We start from the raw sequence: 19,481 nt of genomic DNA, 5'->3' as shown, positions 1-19,481 counted from the left end.
ACGTGAACAGATAACTCACCAAAGACATATGGATGGAAAACAAGCATATAAGAAAGTGGATGCTCAACATCATATGTCATTAGGAAACTGCACATTAAAACAATAACGAGATAGCACCACACAGCGACTGGGATGGCCAAAATCCAAAGCACGGGCAACACTAGCCACTGGAGACGACGTGGAGCGGCAGGGACTCACACTGCTGGAGGGAATGCGCAATGGCACAACCACTTTGGAGGAGAAATTGGCAGTTTCTCACAAAATTAAACATCTTTTTACCATATGACCCAGCAATCGCACTTCTTGGTATTTACTCAAATGAGTTGAAAACGTATATCCCCCCAAAGTTGCACACAGATATTTATAGCAGCTGTATTCATAACTGCCAACACTTGGAAGCAGTCCAGATGCCCTTCAGGACATGAATGGATAAAGAAATCACAGCACACCCAGACAATGGAATATTATTCAGCGTTAAAAAGAAATGAGCTTGGCAGCATTCTTCACAATAGCTAAATGTGAAGCAACTGTCCACTGACAATGAATGGGTAGCAAAATGTAGTTTACACATACAAAGGAGTATTATTCAGCCTTAAAAAGGAAGGAAATTCTAACATATGCTACGACATGGATGAAACTTGAGGACATTATGCTAAGTGAAATAAAGCACACAAAAAAATAAATACTGTATGAGTCCACTTATATAAGGTACTTAGAGTAACAAAAATCACAGAGACAGGGTGGGGTGACTGGATAAATAAGGTGAAGGGATAGGCTGAAGAACATACATGCATACCCCATGGACACGAACAACAGTGTGGTGAAGGCCAAGGGAGGGGGAGGCGGGGTGAGTAGCGGTCGACAAAGCGGGGTGAATGGGGGAAACATCTGCAATAGCGTCAACATTAAAATTTTTAATAAAATAAACAATCATAAAGACAGAAAGTATATTCGTGGCTGCCAGGAGCTGGGGAAAAGGGGGAAGAGGGAGTTATTATTTAATGGGTATAGAGTTTTCGTTTTGCAAGATTAACAGGGTTCTAGAGATGAACGGTGCTGGAGATGGCTCAAGAACATGAACACGCTTAGTGCCACTGACCGTCCACTTACACATGGTTAAGACAGTACACTGGAGATGGCTCAAGAACATGAACACGCTTAATGCCACTGACCGTCCACTTACACATGGTTAAGACAGTACATTTGATGGCATGTCCATTTTGCCACAATAAAAAAAAAAAAAGGAAAAATAGCGATCAAGTCATGGAAAGACAGGGAGGGAATGTAAATGTATTACTAAGTGAGAGAAGCCAATCTGAGAAGGCTACGTATTCTATTATTCCAACTAGATGACATTCTGAAACAGGCAAATCTCTGAACACAGTATAAAGATCAGTGGCTGCCAGGGCTTAGGAGGGAGGAGTTGGCGGAGCACAGAGGATGTTTAGGGCAGCGAAACTATTCTGCGTGACACTCTAATGGTGGTACGTGTCATCATACATTTCTCAAAACCCGCAGAAGGTACACCAAAAGTGAACCTGAAATGGGCTTGGGGTGATAACAATGTGTCAACGGAGGTTCACCGATTGAAATATATGTATCACTGTGGTGCGGGTGTCAATGGTGGGGGAGGCCCTAGGTGTGGTGGAGGCAGGGGGAATATGATGACTCTGACCGTGAACCCAAAACTGCTCTAGAAAATAAGTTGATTTAAAAAAAGATGCCCGGCTGGTGTGGCAGTGGTTAAGCGTCGACCCATGCACCAAGAGGTCACCAGTTCGATTCCCAGTCAGGACACATGCCCAGGTTGTGGGCCTGATCCCCAGTGGCAGGCATGCAGGAGGCGGCCAATTGATGTCCTCTCTCATCGATGTTTCCATCTCTTTCTCCCTCTCCCTTCCTCTCTCTCTAAAAATCAATAAAGAAAAAATAGGCTTCTGAGTCCACAGTCCAATCTCCTTCCTCAATCCCACAGTGCCTTTCTTTCATAACACGGCCCTGACCGTGCCCCAGAAAGGGAGACGCCCTGGCAAACCCCCAAGCAGGGGCCTGGCACTGGTCACTGCTCACATCAGCTCTGGGCAGGTACTGAACTACCAAAGCAGCATCGCCAGTGGACCTGGACTTGCTCCTGCATTTCAGGGCGGCTAACTGTACTATTTTACTTAGGAGAAGCAGCTGGGTGGGACAAAGTGGCCTCCCGTCCAGAAGCCTGGCGGACCAGGCCCACCTCCGCCACCGCACAGCCGTGCGACCCTCTCCACGGCTGACATGGCATCCGCAACTGGGCTCCTTACCCCCCCCTTTGCCCTGCCTGACTGCTTCAGCTGTGATTCACAGTGTGGATATAGGTCATTATTTAAAAACAACAGAAAATCCTCGTAAGGGGGCTTTCTGCTAAGTTTTGTTGCATAAATAGAAAAGCGATAATTTGCTCATTCTTTAGAGGAGGAAAATGAAGATTTCTTATTATCTCTCCATGATATCAAGGAGTGGTCACCCCACACGACAAATGGGTCCCCAGCCAACCATGCCAGGGAGATGGGGCATCCCTGAGGGAACACTCCACCGACATAGCCTCCTAGAAGGGCCGACAGGAACGTGGTCCTGGGGTGAACCTTCCTGGGTAAATTTAAAACAACTTGAAAGAGAAAAGAAGGAAAGCGTTTGGGATGGAAAATGTCTAAGAAGGGAGAAAAGGACCAGGGAGCTGTCATGAGTCACATGTGGACGGGGGGCTGGCCTGAGGCCAGAAAGTTCTGGCAGAAGTTGGGCTGAATGAGCAGGAAACTAGGGTGGTGAGAACCTGTCATCCGGCCCCCTCACATCCGCATCCCCGACTGAGTGAGGGGGAAGCCAGGAAGGGAGACGAGGCCCGGGGGCTGCTGCCCCTTCCTGTGCACCCCAGCAGTCAGAACTAGAGAAAACCGAAGGGTGGTGTTCAGACGACAATGGCAATGATATGCGCCGTTGTCTGGAATGCTGACTCCTTCCCAGGCCCTGGACAACATGCCTGGCATCCGTCCTCTCACGGAATCTTGACCACAAGTCTGCCCTCGCCGCGACTCTCCACCTACAGGACAGTGAACTGGCTTCATCAGCCCAAGCTCGGAACTAGCTAAAACAGTCCTGAGATTCATCTGATGCAGAGCCACGCTCCCCGCCAGCATCCTCAGACGGAAGCAGAGGTGACCACGACCTTTCAGCCAGCTGGCAGAAGTGCCAACTGGAGATGCAGAACAGCCTGGAGGAGAAGGGTGATGCAGCCCACAAGGCAGATTTGGGGCCAGTAGACAAAGGGTACAAGAGACTGGATGTCAGCTCAGCACAAGGAGATGCTCCGACCTATCAGAGCCAGCCCAAGCCAGCCCAACACAGCACCGGCTGCAATGCAGGCTCTGAGCCCCAAGTCCCCGGACACGGGTAGGCTGATACTGACCACCACCTGGCGAGAACTTTGGGGTGGAGTTTCTACCAAACATTCAGGTGCCTTTAACCCCTTCAGTTTTGTAGAGCTGACCCGTTTGACCCTCACCCAATCCTTTGCATGAGTGGCAGAGAAGAGTGGTTCACCTGACAAAGAGGGTGCTCAGAGAGGTGGAGCAACTTGCCCAAGGTCACACGGTGGAGCAGAGCTGTGCCTGGGACCCAGGTCTTCCTCCAAACCACATTGGGTGTGGGCAGGAGTTTAATCAAGCTCAGCTGGACCACTGGCCTCTGTTATCTCTGTCATCTCCAAGGCCCTCCCAGAATCAGGGTGGGTCAAGACGTCCCCCTCACTTACTTCTCTCAACTCTACAATGGCCTCTTCACTGCCATGACTGTGGCTTTGCTTCAGGGCTGCGACCTCTCCCCCTGCACTGCCCTGGATCATTCCAGCAGCCTCCCAGCTGGGCACCCTAATAGTGCCTCCTCCTCCTCTAAAAACCAGTAACGCGCAACCTTGGAATCACCTGAGCGCTTTAAAATCTACTGATGTTCCTCCAAACGTCAGCAGAGCACGGTGCTGGCCTAAGGATTTGCATATAGACCAATGGAGTGAAACTGAGAGTCCAGAAACAAACCTATACATCTATGGCCAACTGATTTCCAACAGGGGTGCCAAGCCTGCTCGATGGGGGAAGAACAGTCCCTTCCACAAGTGGTCCTGGGACAACTGGATGACCACACGCCAAAGAATGAAGTTGGACCCCTGACTCACACCATAGACTACAAAAACTAACTCAAAATGAATCAGGGACCTAAATATAACATCCCACTGTCAGATCTCAGCAGGAGGAAGGTCCTAATGCTTCCTAAAACCTGCCGAGGCTAGCCAGCTCAGCCAGTTGCAAAGGGCTGGCCGGCAGATAGACACCAGGGATTTCTCTGTCTGCCTCAGTTCCAAAGTCCCGCGAGGCTGGGTGAGAACATGGGAAGAGTGCCACCACGGGCACCCTGGGGTGTCACTGTGGGTGCAGGGTGCTCTGTGGACACGAGGCACTACCATGAGTGCCACGGGTCATGCTGAGTCCTGCGGGTACCTCATGGACACCACGGGTGCCTCTATGGCCCCGTGGGGAGCCACAGTGGAGGTACTGTCGTTGGCACCATGGGAGGCCACTGTGGTGCTGTGGGTGCAGCTGTGGACACACACAGGGTGCCTGTGCAGGTCTGGAGGCGTGCCACATGGGCTCCCGGGGGTGCTGTGGGGTGCTATGGCAAACTCACTGTCTTTGGGGCAAGAGGCCTGTGTTTGGGTCCCAATAAACTTGCTGCCTTTTAGAGGTGAAGCCTAAAGTAATTTACAACTTCCTGAACCCCAGTTGTCCTCACCTATAAAAATTTTATTAATACCTGCTTCTTGGGTTGTGGAGAGGAGCAGATATTATCTATAAAAAGGATCCAGTAAAGATCATCAGGGTCAAGTATAAACCATGGGATGGATAAAGGCTCAGGAAGAGCCCGGCCGGTGTGGCTCAGTGGTTGAGCGTCGACCCATCAGCACAAGGTCGCTGGCCGATTCCTGGCCAGGCACATGCCCAGGCTGTGGGCCCGATCCCCAGTGAGGGGCATGCAGGAGGCGGCCAATGGATGTTCTCACTCATCGATGTTTCTATCTCTCTCTCCCTCTTACTTCCTCTCTCTAAAATCAATAAAGAAAAAAAAATTTTTTTTTTAAAGGCTCAGGAAGAGCTGTTCATACCCAAAGTGGCCCTTCAACCCAGGAGTGTCAGTACAGATAGCTGACACAACCCAGGCCCCCACTCAGACCTTTTTTAGACCAGGCTTGGAGAGAGGTATGTGTCTCCAGGGTAACCCACTGTTCGGTCACAAACACCCCGCTCTCACATCTCAAGAGCCTGAGCCTCTTCAAGGAGGTCACCTTGGGAGACCACATCACTCCAGGGGACCGCCATCGCTCCTAGCGAACAGGTACGTCCTGCCGGCAGGCTCCTCGCCCTCACAGCCACAGCGAGGTGCGTGCTACTCGCCAAAAACCGAGGCTCGGAGACCACATCACTCGCTGGAGTCAAACAGGTGCTCAGCAGGCAGAGCTGGGCCAGCGTCCACCGGTCTGGTTCCCACACCCCAGCAAACGTTTCCCGCGACAGCACGCGCCTGCCTGTGTGGATTCTCCCTGTGACTCGGGAAGTTTCCTGCTAACGACAGGCCGGAGCGGAATCGCCTGCTCCCGCAGCAGCCCTGGAGGCACCGGGAACAGCAGGCCCGCTCCTTTCTCTGTGCCTAGTCTTTCCCTTCCTCCCAGCCCGCGCTTCCCGATTACAGGAGCGTCCGCGGCTCCTGGAGCCTCTCCTGATTAAGCCCAGAAGATCCGGGCTCTGGGATAAGGCAACAGCTTCCTGTGGGGATAAGAGCGGCCACTGCCAGGAGGCTTAGAATTAAGATCATGGCCCCCGGGCACTGGCCAAGTGAGGGAGCTGCAGGGCGTGGGCACTACTGAGGGGCAGAGGGCGCCCTCACAGGTCCCAGGCCGCGCCACCCTCGGCCACCGTCCACTGGGCCTCAGCCGGGCCTGCCTGACCTGCCTCTGCGAGCCGGCCACCCTGCCCTGGACTCCAGCTGGAAAACGCTGGCCAGCCGGCAGCGCGGTCGGAAAGGGAGAGGACGAGCTGGGAGCCAGGGGACCGTCGCATCAGTGATGAGGACAGTGCCCAAGCGCTCCCCACTATGGACACCAGAGGCAACCGAAACGGCACATGCCACCAGGCGGCTGGAACGGCACTCGGTGTGGACGCCCCATCCACCTCCACGGCGGCCCTGGGGTTGTAAGAGGTGGGGGGCTGGGAAGAAACAGTGTGGGGAGCTTTCTGCGTGTTCCTCACCTCGTCTTCTCCCCCAAACAACCCCATGGGTAGGTGGTATGCTCCCATTTTAGAGATCGGACCACCAAGACCCACAGAGATTTTATGAAGAGCCCAAAGTTTAAAAAGGATTCTAGGTCAAGAAAACAAATCTATTTATATAGAAACGTAAGCCTCAAGTCACACTGCTGGTGAGCAAAATACATTAGAATTGTAGGGTAGGTGAGACCTTGGGCAAGTCACCTGACTTCTCTGATGCCCGGCTTTCTCTTCTCTAGGATGGTGTTGACAACAGTGCTGAGATCACGGGGCGACGGAGAGGACCAAACACGATGACGCAGGGAGTGTCTGACTCTGCTGATCAGCTGGGACTCAAACCCAGCTCCACTTGCACCTCAGACCCTGTGGTCACTCCACTGAGGGTCTACGTCGTCCTCTACCTGGACGGGCAATCAGATCTCAGAGCTTTCAAACGCCCTGTCCACGGCCTGCCCCAGCCCCGACGCCATCCCTGCCTCTCCGATGTCCCCCCTCGCCTGCCGCCCCTCGTTCAGCCCTGCTCTTGGAACCCCAGAAATGGAAGACGGGAGGACAGAACCAGAGATTCCAGTGACCACTGCCCCATTTTACAGATGAGAAAACATGGCCAACGAGAAAAAATGGCTTATGAGGACTCGTGAGGCATAGGGGTGGCACAGACTGGGCCAGAACACAGATGTCCTGGCTCTTCATTCAGGAACCTTCCAGAAGGTCTCCAGACCTCCCCATGTCCTGAGATCACGGGCAGCCCAAGAAGCTCCCAGAGCCCCAGAAGTCCACCAGGGCTTTTCCCTTCTCGGCTCCATCACGGAATGTGAACTTGATGCAAGAGTCTTGGGATGAGGAGGTGGATGAATCACTTTAGGAAGGTATCTCCTTCCCCCAATCCCAAGACCGTGGTGCGTGTGGGGGAGGGGAGGCGGGACAGGGGTCCTCAACACAGGCCCAGCCCTCCAGGAGCCCCCAAGGCCTCTGCTTTCCCTCGGAGGGCTCACAACCTCCCATCCTTCAACCTCCCCGTCCTGCATGGACTCAGGAGCAACGTGACCTGCAGTCTCCTCAATGGGCAGCAGCCAGCCTCATGAGACCCCACTTGAGCATCAGCCTCTCTCTCCTCACCCCTCACGTTTGCTCCCCATCCCGGAACAAACATCTGGGGGGGGGACACGAGCAAAGCCGCCCTTCACCTGCCCTGCATTCCCCAGCACGAGCTGAGAGCTCTCTCTGTCCGAAAGGGAGAGCGTGGGGCAGGGAGAGGAGAGATTAGACCCTCTTATCAGAATGAGTTGAGATGCCATTCCACCATGATGCCAAAGTCATACCTCTTTCAAATGGTATCTTTTCCTTTCGGGGTGCCAAGATTCTCTCGAGGTCTCTTTCTGATGGTGGCTTCCGGAGAAACTCTAGAGAGAGCAGAGAAAGAAACACATTTTAAGAAGACATGGGGTAGCGGGCGGGGGGGGCTTCCGGGGGCCAGCTCGGTCCAGATGCGAACCCCCTCCCTGAGGTGTCCACTCCCTCCTTCCACCTCTGCAGGTGCAGCAGCCAGACCTAAGCGCCCAGCCCACACAGGCTCCCAGGACGGGACGGCAGCCCCGGCGCCTGGGGATTGAGGCGTCTTTCCCATCCTCAAATCGGCCCAGGAGCCCGTGCGGTGTCCGCGTGATGACTTCGAGAGCAAGCTAATCACAACATCGCATCACGTTGCTTTGCTTCTCGCTAGAATATTATCAACTTGGTGTGGGAAATCCATTTTCCTGAGGTGGAAAAAAGGCTTTCCGAGTAATTTTGAAGATGTGAAAGAGAATTAATCATCGCCTGGTGAATGCAGGCTCTTTGGGCAGAACAAAACTTCCGAGATCTGGTATCCAGGAAGAGATAAGTAATAAGAGGAGGGGTCTTTGGTGGTGAAAAAAACAACTCAGCCCTAGGATGCAGGAGCCACCCCCCCAAGCCTCTTTCTGCCAGTCTGCCTGAGTCCCCAGGTCACAGGAGAAGGGTCGGATTCACCATGTCCAGGCCGCACACCTGCCTGCCAAAGCGCAGGCCAGTCCCAGGGGACCAGGTTATTCACATGCACAGCTGAGAAACAAGAGCAAGACTTAGCTCGGACAGGGGAGCCAAGTTCCCCATCTCCTCTCCCAACCCTGCCGCCCTCAGGACCGGCTGCACAGTGGAAGCCCTGACCAAGTTTCAGGTGGCCTCAAACGATGCTGACAATCGTCCTGATACCCTCCGGTCCGATAAGAAAGTCTCACCACTTCAGGGAAGAGGACCATGAACTCAGAGGAATTAAATAACTTGCCCAGGGTCATACCACTGAAAAGGAGCCGAACCAGGACTGGAGCTCAGGTCCCTGGGAAGTCAAGCCTGGTGCAAGTGCCATCTCCACAGTGAAGAGGTGTGAGCAGGAGGGCATGAGCTCAAGGCCTGCTCTGCAGATGCCAGCACCAGGGCTCTGCACTCACAGCGGCGTCCTAGCCCTCTGCTGACCGACGGGACCAGGGCTCTGCACTCACAGCGGCGTCCTAGCCCTCTGCTGACCGACGGGACCAGGGCTCTGCACTCACAGCGGCGTCCTAGACCTCTGCTGACTGATGGGACCAGGGCTCTGCACTCACAGCGGCGTCCTAGCCCTCTGCTGACCGACGGGACCAGGGCTCTGCACTCACAGCGGCGTCCTAGACCTCTGCTGACCGACGGGACCAGGGCTCTGCACTCACAGCGGCGTCCTAGCCCTCTGCTGACCGACGGGACCAGGGCTCTGCACTCACAGCGGCGTCCTAGACCTCTGCTGACCGACGGGACCAGGGCTCTGCACTCACAGCGGCGTCCTAGACCTCTGCTGACTGACGGGACCAGGGCTCTGCACTCACAGCGGCGTCCTAGACCTCTGCTGACTGACGGGACCAGGGCTCTGCACTCACAGCGGCGTCCTAGACCTCTGCTGACCGACGGGACCAGGGCTCTGAACTCACAGCGGCGTCCTAGACCTCTGCTGACCGACGGGACCAGGGCTCTGCACTCACAGCGGCGTCCTAGACCTCTGCTGACCGACGGGACCAGGGCTCTGAACTCACAGCGGCGTCCTAGACCTCTGCTGACTGACGGGACCAGGGCTCTGCACTCACAGCGGCGTCCCAGACCTCTGCTGACTGACGGGGACAGGGCCTGGCCAGAGGTGTCCTAGACCTCTGCTGACCGACGGGACCAGGGCTCTGCACTCACAGCGGCGTCCTAGACCTCTGCTGACTGACGGGGACCAGGGCTCTGCACTCACAGCGGCGTCCTAGACCTCTGCTGACTGACGGGACCAGGGCTCTGCACTCACAGCGGCGTCCTAGACCTCTGCTGACCGACGGGACCAGGGCTCTGAACTCACAGCGGCGTCCTAGACCTCTGCTGACTGACGGGACCAGGGCTCTGCACTCACAGCGGCGTCCCAGACCTCTGCTGACTGACGGGGACAGGGCCTGGCCAGAGGTGTCCTAGACCTCTGCTGACCAACGGGGACCAGGGCTCTGCACTCACAGCAGCGTCCTAGACCTCTGCTGACCGACGGGACCAGGGCTCTGCACTCACAGCGGCGTCCTAGACCTCTGCTGACTGACGGGGACCAGGGCTCTGCACTCACAGCGGCGTCCTAGACCTCTGCTGACCGACGGGGCCAGGGCTCTGCACTCACAGCGGCGTCCTAGACCTCTGCTGACTGACGGGGACCAGGGCTCTGCACTCACAGCAGCGTCCTAGACCTCTGCTGACCGACGGGACCAGGGCTCTGCACTCACAGCGGCGTCCTAGACCTCTGCTGACCGACGGGACCAGGGCTCTGCACGCACAGCGGCGTCCTAGACCTCTGCTGACCGACGGGACCAGGGCTCTGCACGCACAGCGGCGTCCTAGACCTCTGCTGACCGACGGGACCAGGGCTCTGAACTCACAGCGGCGTCCTAGACCTCTGCTGACTGACGGGACCAGGGCTCTGCACTCACAGCGGCGTCCCAGACCTCTGCTGACTGACGGGGACAGGGCCTGGCCAGAGGCGTCCTAGACCTCTGCTGTCTGACGGGGACCAGGGCCTGGCCAGAGGCGTCCTAGACCTCTGCTGTCTGACGGGGACCAGGGCCTGGCCAGAGGCGTTCTAGACCTCTGCTGACCGACGGGACCAGGGCTCTGCACTCACAGCGGCGTCCTAGACCTCTGCTGACTGACGGGAACAGGGCCTGGCCAGAGGCGTTCTAGACCTCTGCTGACTGACGGGGACCTGGGCCTGGCCAGAGGCATTCTAGACCTCTGCTGTCTGATGGGGACCAGGGCCTGGCCAGAGGCGTTCTAGACCTCTGCTGTCTGACGGGGACCAGGGCCTGGCCAGAGGCGTTCTAGACCTCTGCTGACTGACGGGGACCAGGGCCTGGCCAGAGGCGTCCTAGACCTCTGCTGACTGACGGGGACCAGGGCCTGGCCAGAGGCGTCCTAGACCTCTGCTGACTGACGGGGACCAGGGCCTGGCCAGAGGATATGACTTCCAACTGCTTCACTCATCCAGGCGATGTCCACCTCGGGGATCTCATGCACTGGGGGCCAGACTAAGGCTAATCAGAGGAATTCTTGATATATATACATACACATGTACATGTGCCTACATATATGTATCATACAATTTTCATTAACTACACATTGAAAATCCTTCCTTACCCATGCATCCTAATTCACAGATAGAACCTCTGCATAGACTGTACTGTGACCTTCTAGATCTCGTCCTAAGTAATCACACACCTGTGAGCATGTGCCCACGTGAGCCCACATGCAGACAGTGTGTGTGACTTTGTACAAATGGGACCTCACCACAGATGTTCTGTAATGCCACTTATCAGGGGTATCACGTGTGCCCGGGACTGTGCGATATACAGACCTTTTGAGTCTTTTCCACAGCTGCACGGTGCCCCGCGGTAGGTGTGGACTAGAATAGTTTCCTCCTCACCATGGATATGGGCGCGTCTCTGTCTCCAGCCATTACAACCTTGCAATGACCCTCACATCTGTGTGGAGATGTCCATGCAATTCCAAGTGGGACGGCTGGGCAGAGGCTCCGAACGTTCTACCTCTGAAGACTTGCAGACAAACCACCTTCCCTATTCTCTACACATCGAAGGGCAGAAGGGGCCCTCTTTCTGGAATGCAAATTGGAAGCCAGGGTTCTGTCTGCAGAAGGGCTGTTCCGGTCACCTCCCGGTCGCCTGGGAAGAGGAGTCCCCTGGACAAAGGGGGAAGCGGATGATTCCTTGGCTCCTGCAGCTGGTTGCTGCCTCACTGCCCAGGAGGCGTCTCTGAGGAACTCGGGCCCACCTGAGCCAGGAACTACATTTACGGGCTCAGAACTGATAATGAGCTTTTATGAGCTCTGGGGACCGCGAGGAACACGTATTAATGTCAAGCATGCCTGTCAGCCACACAGCCTGGGTGAATGTCACACATTAACGAAATTAAAGGCCGCGGCCACACGGGGAAGGAGCTGGGGGCTGCGTGTCAGGCGGTGCGGGTAGACCCATCAATAACAAAATTACTTTCCGGCTTCTGCACTCCCGAGCCTGAAGCTGTCTCCTGTCTTCGGAGGAATTTTGCTTTCTTGCAGAGGAGATTAGTTTATTACCAGTCTGCCAGGAGAGGCAAAATCCAGCACTGATCCTAATTCCCATTTAAGCAAATCTGCATTGTGTGACGGAAACCAGCTGGGCTCGGAATGTCTCCCCCCTTTACCCCGAGACCTCATTCCGGCCCCCTCCTCTTCATGGAGGAGGGAGGTCACCGCAGATGTGGGACCCGGAGCCCTCCTGGGAGGGAGAAAAGAATCCGGGGTTCAAGGCCAAGAGGCGGACTGGCGCTGGGTGCCAAGAGGTAGCACTGGGCGGTGATGGTGTTCGCTGCTGACCTGGTCGCGTCGGGCTGAGGGAGGAAAGGCCACCACCCTCCAGGTCCCAGACTTGGTCTTGCTTTGCAGTAAGATCTCCCCAGTTTGAAGTGGCATAGGTTGAAATCCCCAGTCTGCCCTTAACTAGTTCTGTGACCTTGAGCAAGGGACCGTCCTACTCCACACCTCAAACTTATCTGGGAGGCAGGGCTCACCACAGCTGATAACTTGTAAGATGTTATGAGGATTACAGGAGGAATGTAAACACAGGACTCAGCAGAGAGCCTGCCCTACTACATCCTATTTCTTGAGTATTAGACTCTGGATTATATTTTATGAACTTCTAAGAAAGAAAACACTGCCAGTTAATTATGACACACCATTTTTTTGTATGATGCATCCTGGTTTCAGAGACATTAAGATATAAAAGAAAGAAGGCATGCCCAGACTCCGTGAAATACGGTAAGAACTTAATCAACGGCAGGGACTGTGATGACTATGGGCCAAGTCTTCCCATTTTGCAAAGTCCAACGCAAAACTCAGATCTTTTTCCTTCTCTTCTTCCAAACAAAGCAACTCTGCCCTGTGTAAGGAAAACCAGCTCTCAAGTTATAAGAAAAATTCTGAGAGCCACTTCAGTGTTCCTGGCAGAGACCCAGATGAGAGACTTCAACGTCTACCCTGAGGTTTCCCACTCTCTTTTTAAAGCAAAATAGAACACATATACACAGCAGTGCGAACACCATGAGTGTACACAGCCTACTGAATTTTCACAGAGTGCCCCTGCGTAACTGATGCCCACATCAAAGACTCTCCTCAATTTTCCTAGTCACTGTTTCTCTTCTGTCCCATGTCTCTGAAATCATCCCTGACTCTCCATCCCCACCACCCCTGCCCATCCTGCCTGGATCAGCCTCATCACTGCCTGGCTGCAAACAGGCTCCTGGCTGCTCAGCCAGTCTGGCCTCTCCTTTGCCGTGACACTGAGCCCACAGGTGTGGAGCTCCACATCTCTCCTGCTTCAGTGGGCTCCCTGTCTCCCTTTGCCTACACACGGGGACTTTTAGCATCTTTCCAGGCCCACGCCCAGGTCCTCACAGTACGCACAGACCCCACGGTCAAACTGAACTCACCTGCCGACGGTGGACAGAGTCCTGCCTGGCTGGCCTGAGCTGGGGCTTAGATGAGCTAACAGGTCGGAAATGGTTCCCATGGTACGTGGCACAAAATAAGCAGTCAATAAAGAGAGGAAGCAGGAATTATGTACAAAAGAACCTGCCTGCTACCTGTAAAAATGGCAGTGGCCATGATTAGTGGTTCCAAGTTATACTTCTCGGATCCTTCCCTCCCTCCCTCCCTCAGGGATCTACACAAACAGATGGGGTCTACGCCCCAGACATATGCTAACACTTAATTCACAACAGCTGGACTTCTGATATTTTATATATTACGTTTCCAGATAACACTGAAGACCGCTGGTTTATGGTCTTTTGATAGCCTAGCTCCTAAGTCAGTAGGATTTCATAGGAGGAGGAGAGCTGGGAAGGCTTCCTGGAAGCAGCAGCAAGGGAAGGATGAAGGGAGGTGATCAGCCCAATGACAAGTCTTTTCCTGGCTCGGTCCTCTAAAATTCCCCCGCCCCAACTGTTGGCACTCTACATCTCTTGCTGGCTCCTAGGTGGAACTACCATCCTCCTGAGCCCCGTGACCACAAGGACTCTTGGTCTTATGCCTCAGTGAGACCCTGGAGGCGGCTCAGCCCCGGGCTCCCTGTCCCCACACTGATGCCAAAGCACAGGATCCAGGCTGAGCCACTGCCAGCTGATGCAGGGCTTGTTGACAGATAAAAGCTCTGCAGTTTATGGCTCCGAAGCAAAGCCAGGCTTTGTATTGCTTTGTTTTAAATTAGCAACGCAGGGGGCTGGTGTGGGGGAGAGGGAGAGGGAGAGGAGCCAAGGCGTTCAGGAGGACTTCCTGCTGTGTCCTGCTTCTCAGCATCTCAACTATTCCCTGGGCAGCCCTAATGAAGCCGCATCCTGTCTCTGCATCTCCTCTCCACCTGCCCTCGTCTCGCTGGGAGAGAGTGTCCCCAGCACCGCCCCACCCTGTCACTCAGCCCCATCACCCTGATCCCAAAATGAGTCCCTGAATTGGCCTGACTTGTACCCCAGAGTCTCTGTGGAGCTGAGATAAGAGCCAGGACATCCTCAGAACGATTGGGATTTAATTTTGTTCCAGAAAGGGAGAGCCACTCCCTGCACGTAACTGGGCAGAGCTCAGTGGGCATTGGCACTGCTAGCAAGGGTCTCGGTGGGCAAGAAACTCCCAAGCTGAGCCCATTAGCTCTTGGTGGGCCGGGGAGGATGGAAGGGCCAGAGTAAAGGGGATGCACCAACCCCGTAAGTTAACATGTGAAGCTGTTTATTCCTAATGCAACTGTCATTAGTAATCATCTCCCCTCTCAGCCCACCTCCCATCAGTCTGGGGTTTCTCTGCAGGCAGCACATGCCAGCCAGGGTCTCTCGTGCCCTCCCCAGTAATACCTGTGTGAGACAGACACCGCCAAGATGCTCAGCTGAGCAGAAAGGATAATGCGTAGCCTCTGGGAGCCTGAGACATCCCCCCTGCCAGGTCACCTGTGGGCACTGCCATGAATTTGCTCCTGTCCTGTCCTGTCTGGAAGCGCTTTCTTGCTACCTGAAGGAGGTAAGAACAAGGGCTATCCATCGTATCCATAGCTGAAGCTCATTTTACACTTGATCTTCTCTCTTCTTCCTCCCACACTGCAAGGGGAGCGTTATCACTCTTCCCATTTTGCAGATGAGGAAAGTGAGCAGCAGCATTTTTATGGAACTAAACACTGGTGCATTGTTGGAGGAGAAAGGAAACAGAAAACACAAACGATTCCATCCACAATGTCTGCTAAGTAAGGCTCACTCGCCCTCGTAACGAGGGGTGCCCAGCAGACCTAGAAGCCTGATGGTTTAAGGGACCCGGAGCCTGGCCTGCCTGCCCCTACTCCACAGTGTCCTCTGAATAAACAAACAAATGAAAGACGTGGAGACAAAATTCTTCTGCCACGTGGCCAGTGTCCTCCTCCTCTCTAGCAAAGGAAGGACCAGAGGTCAAAGAGGTCAAGCAGCTAGGGCACCGTCACAGAGCAGCCAAAGTCCCCAGTGCCACCTCACCTGCATCCAGGCTGCGTTAGGTCAACCCACAGGCCCATCTGAGAGGTTCCCCACCCACTGGGCTGTTGGCGCAGAGTTTCCCAGGGGCTCAAAGGCTGCGCGCATAACCAGCGCTTCCAGGCCACGCTCAGGAGGCAGAGACTGTCTCAGCGCTGAAGCTGGCTGTGGTCCTAATTCAGCCTCCACTCGCCCCAGACCTTGAACCCAACGTGGATGCATTGTGCAATCTTACATGTCCGGGGACACGTGTCCAAGGGTCCTCACCCCTGAGAGCAGCAGGACGGTCACGTGTTACTTAACCATATTTTTTAGTCAACGATGGACCCAATATATACAACGTTGGTCCCGTAAGATTATAATGAGGCCAAAAAATTGCCATCGCCCAGTGAGGTGGGAGTGGCCATCACAGTGCCCACCAGCCACGTGGTAGCTGCCGTGTGTCGTAAAGCACATTGTCGTAAAGTCGCAGCACTAGGCGCCCCTCTGGTGTTGGCGGTACTGCTGGTGTAAATGAACCCACTGCACTGCAAGCTTCCTTCAAGTGTCCTACACAGGTGCTCCATTTAGCTTTTATTTTTATTTTATTTTATTTTTCTTTATTGATTCTAGAGAGAGAGGAAGGGAGAGGGTGAGAGAGAAACATCGGTGAGAGAGAACATCGATTGGCCGCCTCCCGCCTGCTCCCCACTGGGCCCACGACCTGGGCATGTGCCCTGACCGGGAATCAAACCTCCTGGTGCATGGGCCATGCTCAGCCACCGAGCCACACCGGCCAGGCCCATATATTGTATCTGACGGTACCTCTTCTGGTTTAGAGACACAAACACTTAGCATGGTGGTACAAGTGGCCACACTATCCAGTCCAGCAACAAGCAGACCAGGCTTGCAGCCTGGGTGCCCAGCAGGCTGCACCAGCCCGGTGAGTGTCCGCGCACTTCACGACGTTCACACACGGACAGAATTGCCTAACGGCGCATTTCTCAGAACGTATCCCTGTCGTCAAGTGACACATAACTGTATTAAAAAGCCACATGACAGTAATAGAGATGTTTCCAAACTGGCCACCCTGCAGCTGGCAAGGAAGCGGAAGCTGAGAACTCATAGCCTGAGCTGAGTGAAGCGGCCACACCTAGGCGGCCACAGCTGTGCTCCTCAGCCTGGGGCTATTAATTCAGTCTTTACAGCCCAGAGGGTGTGGTGGAGTGGGGGAAACTGCACCCCGATTCTCTCTCATTCTTCCCTGCTCCTGTAAATAGATTCTAATGCAGAAAAGGGTCTGTAGGAGGTAGGACCGCAGAGGCATTAGCATTTTGATGGGTTTTCCCAACACGTGGGACCAGAGAGCTTTAACATTCATAGAGAAGAGATTAATCCTTCAGCTGCACTGCTCCCTTCGCATCTTGAGGTGGCCAAAAAGTTTTTACCCCTTTAAGACCTTGATGAAGAAAGTCAGGAAGCCAGAGAGCACAGTCTTTGAGAGTCCTACAGAGAAGAGAGTGTGGGTGTCCCAGATCGAGTACATGTAGAGCCCTCCAAACAGTCAGATGGCAGATTCGGGGATGGGGTGGTGAAAAGGTTGTGACACTGTGTGGGGGTGGGGAGTGTCTTTGACTCAACAGAAGAACACAGCACAGTCCCTGAGAGGAGCTGGCTAGTTCCTAACAGCAAGATTCACCCTTTGTAGCTGCCAAAGGCCATTCTTAACGTCCACGGTCACTCAGTGAGCATCTCCGAAGGGAACTGCCCTGTGCTACACGTTAGCTGCTTGGGAGAGAGCTAGAAGACAGTTCAGCTCGACAAATCCCCGATTCCAAGAAATTCCGTCTAGACAGAGAGGGGGACAGGGCAACCGATGGTTACAATAAAACATGGTGGGGACAGAAGCAAGTGCAGCTGCCAGGGGACCCCAAGGGACGAGGGGGTCCCTCACGCAAGTTGGGTTTATAAGCAGGTCACACCCTTTTGGGAATTCTGGGTCCTCCTTCAAAACTTTCTTTTGAAAATGAACGTGGTGCAATATGAAGTGCAGAGGGGAGATGCACCACGTTTCAGAGTGCACGACCCAAGTCTACAGGCGGTGTGGAGAGAAACGGTCCCGACCTGGAAATAAGGCAAGGAGGGGCCCGTCTTTCCAACATCACGCTGGACCACTGTCCAGCAGGCCCACCAAGGATCACTGAACTATCTAGGGGGTTCTAGAGGGGTGGAAACCTTCACCCTGGGGAAGTTGCATGTGAATTCGTGGGTCTTGTAGAAAAGATAACCCCCAAGGTTAAGATTTTATTGCCCTTTGGGGCATTAACCAGTTTCGTACCCAATCCAGCATCTATCCCAGCATCCTTTCTGCAATGCCTGTATAACCAGTGGGTCTCTAATTCTCCTGACGACCAGCTCTGCCATCCTGCTGGCTCCCACATTGAGTTAAATCCATCTCTGACCCATGTTCATTTTACATTTATGAGATTTTTATAATATTTACAATTTTTTGAAAATTATACTCTGACAACACATGCCCAATTACACACACACACACACATACACACGGGGAAAAACTAGAAAGAAATACAGCGAAATGTTATCAATGGGTATCTTTGGGTAGTTGGCATATATATACATGTAACTTTTATAATCGGGAAAAAGTGATAAATATTATTCTTTAAAAAGAGAAACTCCCCTCCAATCTAACACCCCCACCTAAAATTCCCCAAATTAACAGCTAATGCAAACTGCTGCTAATCCTGTCTGTGGGACAGCGCTGAGCTCTTTCTGTGGATTCTCTCACTAAGGGCTCACCACCGCCCTATGTGAAAGGTGCTGTTACATCCCCGTTCTACAGATAAAGACATGGAAGCAAAAGGGTTAGCCTCAAATCCCAGGTCTGAGCAGCCAGAAGGGCATCTGGACCCCAGGCAGCCCTGCCCGGAGGCTGCCTGCTTAACCACCTGGCCAGACGCTGGCCTCCCACGTGGAAATAAAAAAATAAACATATTTGCTGGGCTGCCAGGGTCAGGCACGGAGACGGCCATGTTCCCACCCACTCCCAGAGCACACGGCATGCTGGGAAGCCAAGCACAGGCCCCACCAGCCTTGAATTGAATTCACATGTGTCCTTCCCACACCTGCAGGTGGGGATCCGCTCTTCTCCATTCTTAAACCTCCCGTCACATTGGGATGGGGGCACGCTGGGCACTGGGCAAAGGTCTCAGACCACCTCTCCACCTGCTCTGACAGCCACACCACTTATGCACTCTAAAAGCCAGCCTCGAATTCATAGTTCACTCCACCTCTCTCTGCCCACACGGGCACTATGGAACTGGTTCATTACCTAGACCAGAAAGCAAAGGGCAGACTGGCTTCAGCAAAGAGGGGGACCCTAGGAACCCTGGAGGCCAAGGGCTCTGCTTCTAAATCACTGTGTGACCGTGGGCAAGTCAGCAAGACCCTGGGCCGCAGCACCTCGCCTTTAAAATCGGCAAGGGGACCCACTGCGCTGTGACGCCCCAGATGCTTTGCCAGCATCAGTCTTGCTCGAGCTGCCGGGGTATTTTACATGCAGTGGGTGTGGAGCCCTCACCGGCGACCCACGTCTATTGATTCTCACTAAAGCTCTTCATGTGGCAGGTCACTGCGGGCTCAATCTGTGCGGAAATTAGGTTTTGAGGGAGGAATCCCATGTGATCTAGGAAACCAAATGGGGGGGCTGTAAGAGGGAGTGTGGTGAGTGGGAAGAGATGTTTCATCTACATCGGACTCTTGAGAGCCCCTGCAAACCACCCCATCGGTGGGTTCGTCCTGGTTACATATTTATTTCTTTATTTTGGTCAAATACATTTTCCTAGGTCTCCAAACACCTGCAGACTCAGGTAGGATTACTTGGGTAAATACTGTGTTTCAAAAGCTTCCAAATGAAAAGCCCCATTTTCCTTGATTGAACAATAAATATCCCTCCAGCCTCTACCTGCGGCTGTGAGGAGGCAGGAGAGAGAATGATTCAGAAATGCCAGCTGCTAAGTAAGTGTCAATATTGAAAGACGTATCTCT

General features: G+C 53.9%; 1 long non-coding RNA gene across 1 annotated transcript in view; it reads right to left on the bottom strand.

The window, feature by feature from the left end:
- The window catches only part of LOC118628440, a 147,497-nt gene that overhangs the window by 109,063 nt on the left and 18,953 nt on the right, over positions 1-19,481 (bottom strand). Inside the window, exon 2 of the long non-coding RNA XR_004959300.1 lies at positions 7,667-7,747. This is a non-coding gene — a long non-coding RNA (uncharacterized LOC118628440). The remainder of the gene's footprint in view (positions 1-7,666; positions 7,748-19,481) is intronic.

The sequence above is a fragment of the Molossus molossus genome, unplaced genomic scaffold, assembly GCF_014108415.1.
Source record: "Molossus molossus isolate mMolMol1 unplaced genomic scaffold, mMolMol1.p scaffold_m16_p_13, whole genome shotgun sequence".
Lineage (NCBI taxonomy): Eukaryota > Metazoa > Chordata > Mammalia > Chiroptera > Molossidae > Molossus > Molossus molossus.
This window is presented reverse-complemented; position numbering and strand designations above follow the sequence as displayed.